The sequence below is a fragment of the Leptonychotes weddellii genome, chromosome 15 (genome assembly GCF_054177405.1).
Source record: "Leptonychotes weddellii isolate Sample4059 chromosome 15, ASM5417740v2, whole genome shotgun sequence".
Lineage (NCBI taxonomy): Eukaryota > Metazoa > Chordata > Mammalia > Carnivora > Phocidae > Leptonychotes > Leptonychotes weddellii.
Window position 1 is genome coordinate 11,234,876 of NC_138383.1, and position 7,977 is coordinate 11,242,852.

The window sequence follows — 7,977 nt, forward strand, 5'->3', positions numbered from 1 at the left end:
ACATGTAGTCCAAGAAAAAGAGACATGCAAAGATTTTATCCAAATTCAGTCTGATTTGAAAGCTTTATTTTTATCACATATTATACTGTATCAGAGAAGTAAGAATTTTTTTATAAAGAATGACATTTATTGTATTTATTAATCTATTCTCATTGTGTACCTCTAACCTCTAATTTTCACTATGATTAGAACAAAGTTATATCCCAAAGTTGCAAGGTCATAATGTCTTTATAAAAAATAAAAAATTAACAAAAAAAGTTAACTTTCCAAAACCACTGACACCACCCCAAATTGAATTTCAATCTTTGACAATGTACATACAAATCTTTTTAATGATATAATCACTGTTTAGATACTGTTCTACTTTTTCCTATACCTAATTTTACATCTTCATTCCCATTTGTTAGTGTATTTGTCACTTTTAGTGGTTCTTTGGTACTTCATCATTGCAATATATGTAATTTATTTAATCATGTTATTCTTGGATATTTGTCTTATTTCCAATTAGTCATTATTACATATGAGACATCTATGAATAAATTATACTGATATTTTGCTTTTAGGTTATATTATCAAAATTATTTGGCTAAAAGATAAGATTAACTTTTTTTCTGAATTGCTCTACAGAAACAATGAATCCATTTCCAGTGTGAACAACAGTGGGTATGTGAACCCGTTTCTCCACACCCTTGCTACTACTGCACTTCATAATTTTGTATATTTTTATTAGTTGACTAGGAATGTGATGATAACTTAAGGAAGGCATTTTAAACTGCTGGCACATTGTTATACACTGGCTCTAGTCCAGTGATGGTTTTCAAATAGAAAAACTATACTGAAAAATGTATCAACTAATTATGGAAGAAATAAACATTAAATGAAAGAACTTAATGCCAAAGACTTCCCTGGGGTATTTAATATTTTAGTCCTTAGCATGTGCTGATAACTACAGTGATGGAACTGCCAAGATCAATCTGGAATAGATGTGTTCATTTTTCTTTAATATTATAAATAGTGACCTAGAAAGCTTCATCTATTTGACTAATATAAAAGAGCAGAATTACAAAGAAATTTCACAAATTAATAAAGGTTGTACCTGTAGGAGACCCACTATAAGGACAACTTTTAATCAAGTTGATTTCATACAGTTAAAAACATACAGACCAGAAAACATGGAAGCAACCCAGACGTCCATTGACAGATAAATGGATATGCAAAATGGAGTCTTTATATACAATGCAGTATTATTCAGCCTAAAAAAGAAAAATCTGCCTTATGCTACAACATCATCACCAATGTCTGAAATATTTCCAATGTGCTACTCTTTAATTTATAATTATGTATAATTTACTATTTGTTAGGATCTATGATGCGGAAGCCACCATAAGTGACTTCTAGAACAAAAAATTTCCCTAAAGAGTTTAGACTGTAATATATAAGCTACACACACTTGTACACACACATACACACACACAAAAGCCATAAAGCCACAAGAGAAGACAAAGTGCCATAAAAGTTCAAAAGAGGGAGAAGTTACTTTGAGTTAGGAAGAATTCTGGAAAACTGAATAAAACTGAATGCAACTGAGATGGACCTGAATAGATAAATTAGTACCATTTGGGGATATGGATGAATATAGGACATTTCAGGTAGAAAGAATGAGTTGCATGGAAGAAGAAAAACAGAGTGTCAAAGAGGAATAGGGGAAATTCAGAAAAGAGAGATTTGCTGCAGACATTGAAGATATTAAACTACAAGGGTTGGAAATCAAGGCACTGGAGGACAATCAGATGCTGGAGAGGAGTATGTGGGGATAGTAAGCCAAGTAATAGCACTGAATTTCTATTAAGAAAGAGTAACATGGAGGCAGTATATATAATGGGTTAGAGACACCAGGGATGGGAAGGCCAGCAAACGGGAATGGACGGGCATACAATTTTAGAAGTAGAATTAAAAAGGGCTGAATAACTACATGTGTGTGGAAGGCAAGGAAGAGACAGGAATATTGGTGATTTAGGATAGTTACTTCAGGCAGTGTGGCAGGTTAGATACTCTGAGAGGCCCTCATGAGATGAAACAACTAGGTTCTGTATAAAATACAATGTTTTCTTTCTTTGCTCATAGGAAGTAAGAGAAAAATCCAAAGGGAAAAACAAAATAAAAGTCACACACATGTAAACTGCATGTGCCAAAAATAGGATAATGACCAGTAAGCATGCCCAAAAGGCAAGGTATCTTTGAGGACAAATGTCTTTATTAGCACTGCAGCTTCAGGGGCAAGGAATATGGGAGTTGAACATGATTCCACAGAATTAAGTCAGAGAGCCTGGAATAGGAAAAGTGGTTCCAGGTCCGTAGTGTTATTTACTCCTGCCTGAAGCTAAAACAAATTCCCTTTGGAGGAACGCTTCTTCAGTTTAATGTCTCCAAGTTTTCCATAAATTAAGGTAAACCAAAAATGAGCTCATAATAAAAAAAATTACTAAATCCAGAAAAAAAACACCACTGGTATGAGTTAGCAGAAACAGATTCCCACTGGCAAGCACTTCAAATATTAGAATTATCAGAAAAATAAGATAAAATAACATGTATTAAATATTTTAAAAAATAAAAGATGGAATCACAAAATGAGTAAATCAGAAGAGATTAAGCAAAAATTACCAGATTTGAGAAAAAAAAATATAATTTCCAAAAATAAGGTTTTTGAATAAAAGATGAGTTAAGGCAGTTTAAACATAGCAGAAGCAAAAAGTAATGGAAGAGAAGAGATATCTTAATAAATTACTCAGAATGCAGCATATTAATATCAGAAGATAATAACTGTAAGTGAGATGTTTAAAGCTATGGAAGGTGAAATAAAAATACCTAATATATGTCTAGAGTTCCAGAAGGAGGGGACAAGAGAAGAGAAGATAGGGAGGATATGCAAAAATGACTGTGAATTTTCCAGAACTCGGGAAAAGCAAGAATCCATAGAAATAGTGAGTAGAATAAATATCAACCAGGATAGAAAAGGGAGGAAGGAAGGAAGGAAGGAAGGAAGGAAGGAAAGAAGGAAGGAAGGAAGGGAAAAGCTCCACATCTATATACTAGGTAATGAAATGGCAGAACACAAAAGACAGAGAAAAACTTGAAAACAGGCAAAGAATACATTTGGTAAATGACTTCCCAGTAGCAACAAGTACACCAAGCACCCAGATTTTGGGTTCTAGTACCATTCCCCAATAAAAGGAACCAGTGGCCCTTGGACAAATGACTGATTCCAAGAATGGACGGGAAATACATAAGATGAATCAGAACATCTTGCTGTGCTAGCAACACTAAGAAATGTTCATTGATGAGAGTATATTAAATACAGGAACCAGCTGATATAGGAACCAAATGAAAGACCTCCCTATGGCCAAAACTGGAACAATTTGAGAAAAAAAGGACTGGAATATATTCCAAAGAATAAAGTAAATATCCATGAGTACATACTCATATAGATGATGTAATAAATTAATAAAAGGGGGGAGAAGAAACAAATCTTCCTTGCAGAAGAATTCCAAATTACAACGAAGGGCATTTTTCAAATTCCGAATGGGTACTCCTCAAAACCGTCAAGGTCCTCAAAGGTAAGGACAATCTGACAAACTGTCATAGCAGAGGAGACTCAGGAGAGATAACAACTAAATATAATGTGATATCCTAGATGGGATCCTGGAACAAAAAAATGACATTGGGTAAAAATTAAGCAAATCTGAATAAGGTACGGATTTTAGTTAATGATGATATATCAATACTGGTGCATAATTGTAAACAATGTATCATACTAATAAAAGATGTTAATAATAGGGGAAACTGGGTGCAAGGTATATGGGAGCTCTTTATACTATCCTCTCAATTTTTCTATAAATCTAAAAATGTTTTTAAAATAAAGTCTATTTGAAAAATAAGGGCAAGAAAGACGAATAGAAAAAAGTAGGAAAGATGGAAAAGTAAGGTCTATTAATAATTACAAGTATAAACAGACCAAAATTACTACTTAAAAGAGTGTGATAGTTCAGATTTTTTAAATAAATTAAAATTCATCCATTTTTTTAATGAGACATACTGAAGGCATGAAGAAATTGAAACTAAGGAAATGGAAAAAGTTATGCCAGTAAAATATTAACCAGACACTCTCAAAATAGAGTATCATTAAATAATTATTTTTAAAAATTTCATTCATCAAAGACATAAATCTACACTACATATAAGCGACAAAACAAGCTCAAATTATATATACAACAAATTTAATGGAACTACAGGGAAAATGGAAAAATCCACCATTCTAATAGGAGATTTCATCTCACACACTCTCTCTCTCTCACATACACACACACACACACACACACACACACGAAACCATGAGACCTAAATGTCAACATATTGCAAAAACAATGATGGTATCAAAAAAATATTCTTCAACAAGAAATCAATTAAATTAGGAACCATGACAAAAACAGTAACAACAAAACCAAAATAATTCCCCACATACTTCAAAATTTTATTTTATTTTATTTTATTTATTTTAAGATTTTATTTATTTATTTGACAGAGAGAGACACAGTGAGAGAGGGAACACAAGCAGGAGGAGTGAGAGAGGGAGAAGCAGGCTTCCCGCCGAGCAGGGAGCCTGATGCGGGGCTCGATCCCAGGACCCTGGGATCATGACCGGACCTGAAGGCAGACGCTTAACAACTGAGCCACCCAGGTGCCCCTACTTCAAAATTTTAAACATACACTTTAAATAACTCATGATTTGGAATGCCTGGGTGGCTCACTTGGTTAAGTGACCAACTCTTGATTTTGACTGAGATCATGATCTCCGGGTCGTGAGATCAAGTCCTGCATTGGGCTCTCTCTGCACTGGGCATGGAGCCTGCTTAAGATTCTCTCTCTCTCTCTCCCTTTGCCCCTCCCTCCACACTTTCTCTCTAAAATAAATAAATAAATAAATAAATAAATAAATAAATACCTATGTTTCAAAATGAAATTAAGATAAAAATTAAAGTACTTAGAATTGATCTCTGGAAGAAGACACAAGACTTTTTATTTTTTTACATTTGTACTCTTTTAGATGGTAATGGGGGAGTTAGTGCCAACAGTAAGGGGGGCATGGGAGATATTTTACTATATCTATTTTTGTGACTTTTAAATTGATTGATGTTAACATATTTCTTAATAAAAGTAAATTCATAACATGTTAAATAAAAATTCTCTGAAATGATTGATTATGAAAATATTCTGTACCAAATCCTTAAAGATGAAACTAAAGTGAAGGAAATATGTAGCCACAACATGCTATTCATTTTTAAAAGTATAATTGTTAATGAAAAAAGGACAATTTAAGAAATTAGCAAGATAGAAAAATTTCTGGTAAGACTGATGAAGGAAACAAGAAAGAAGGCACAAATAAACAATATTAGGGCTGAAAATAAAACTGTGGCAATATTAACTGGAAAAAAGAGATAATAACTAATACTAAAACTAAAAAAAAAACTACAGCTCCATCACAGATTAAAAAGATAAGATCATATCATAAAAATATTATGCCAATAATTGGAGAACCAAGGTGAAATAGTTCCTAGGAAAATATAAGCTGCCAAAAATAAGAAATAAAATAAAACAATCTAATTAGTAAATTGAAAGAATAGTGAAAAATCTTCCTACAAAGAAAACACCAAGCTTGGATAATTTCCAGGTGAGTTCTAAAAAAATTTCCCAGAAGATAGATCGTTCTAGTCTTTTATAATCTCTTGCAGAGAATAGAGAAATGTACTCTCAAACTATTTCAGAAGTCATAATATTGATACCAAAGGATGACAAGAATAGGAAGAGAAATAAAAACTATATATCAACTCATTCATAAAGAGACATAAAATCCTAAATAAATTATTAGCAAACCAAGTCTGGTAATGTATACAATAAAATATGTAATTGCCATGTTGTAGAGAATGCAAGGGAAGTTTAACATTTCTCAAAATCTATAAATGCCAATATCAAATTTAAATGAAAAGGAAAAATTCATAAACTATAAAAATTTACCAAAACTGGCTTAAAAAATTGGAAAATGTGAATCATCCTGTAACCACTAGAAAAATTTAAATAGTAGTCAAAAATCTTTCCAGAAATGAAATACAAACCCCAGATGGCTCTACTGGCCAGATCCACCAAATTATTAAGAAACAGGGTGGGAGGATGGGTTAGCCTGGTGATGGGTATTAAAGAGGGCACGTTCTGCATGGAGCACTGGGTGTTATGCACAAACAATGAATCATGGAACACTACATCAAAAACTAATGATGTAATGTATGGGGATTAACATAACAATAAAAAAATTTAAAAAAAGAAACAAATAATTCACTCTTACATTAATTCTTTCAGGGAATAGAAAAAATATTACTCAGCAATTCAATTTGTGAGGCTAGCATAACATCAATTTAAAAACATGTCTAAAAAAAAAATTTTCAGGGGCGCCTGGGTGGCTCAGTTGTTAAGCATCTGCCTTTGGCTCAGGTCATGATCCCAGGGTCCTGGGATCGAGCCCCGCATGGGGCTCCCTGCTCCACGGGAAGCCTGCTTCTCCCTCTCCCACTCCCCCTGCTTGTGTTCCCTCTCTCGCTGTGTCTCTGTCAAATAAATAAAATCTTTAAAAAATAATAAAATAAAATTAAAAATAAAGAAAAAAGAAAAAAGAAAATTTCAGGTTGCTCACTCTCAACAATCACTAGCAAATTGAAGTTGGCAATAATACATCATTTAAAAATTGGATGGGACATAATGTTGGTGTAATGGTAAAAAATAACCTATGATTTATTCTATTAATGTGTTAAAAGAAAAAAGCCTTACAGTTATCACAATAAACAGAAAAACATTTGAAAAAAGTCCATGACAGAAACTCTTGGCCATATAGGAATAGAAGAGACCATTCTTAATGAGATGAAAGGTATTTACCAAAAGCCAGCAAATTTTATTCATTATTTATTGTGAAGCTACTGCCTTTTAAAATCAGAAAGAAGAAAAAATATGCTTACCACTATTTGTATTCGTAAGTATATGACAAGAAAAAATAAAACAAAAACAAACTGTCTTCAGTCCTGATTGTCTATAGAGAAAATGAAAAATGAATGTACAAATTATTAGAAATAAGAGTTTAGAGGGCACCTGGGTGGCTCAGTTGGTTAAGCGACTGCCTTCAGCTCAGGTCATGATCCTGGAGTCCCGGGATCGAGTCCCGCATCGGGCTCCCTGCTCAGCGGGGAGTTTGCTTCTCCCTCTGGCCCTCCCCCTCTCGTGTGCTCTCTCTCTCTCAAATAAATAAATAAATAAAATCTTAAAAAAAAAGAGTTTAGAAAGGTGTTTGAATTAAAGATCTATGTTTAAAAATTGCTTGTAATTTTTATACACCAGCAAAAAAATTATAAACATCGTGTATAACTATGAAAAAATAAGAGTCTCAGAAACAAGTCTACCAAAAGATGTGCAAAACCTTAAAGAAAAAATTATAAGCCTTTTTGAAAGACATTAAAGATCTAAATAACTGAGAGAGAAATGGTGATGGAAAGCCTCTCCATCAGTTATCTGCAGATTGATCTATAGCATCAATGCAAGTCCAATTAAAATTTCCACAAAAGCTTCCAAGAAACTTGACAAGCTGAACCTAAAATGTACAGGATGAGCCTAGTACCATGATACTCCTAAAGAAGAACAAGTGGTGTGACATTGCATACCACATATCAGGGCCTAAAATAATGTGATTGAAATTAATACAGTACACTATAGTCATAAAGAATAGAAACATCTTGACTCATGGAACATAATAGTGAACCTAGAAACAAGGTCACATTGGACAGAGCCAGTATTGTGCTTTAGTGGGGCAATGACGAATCAGTTTAAAAACTGTCCTAAGTCAAGACGCTATTCACATGGGACACAATGAAATCTGATCCCTAT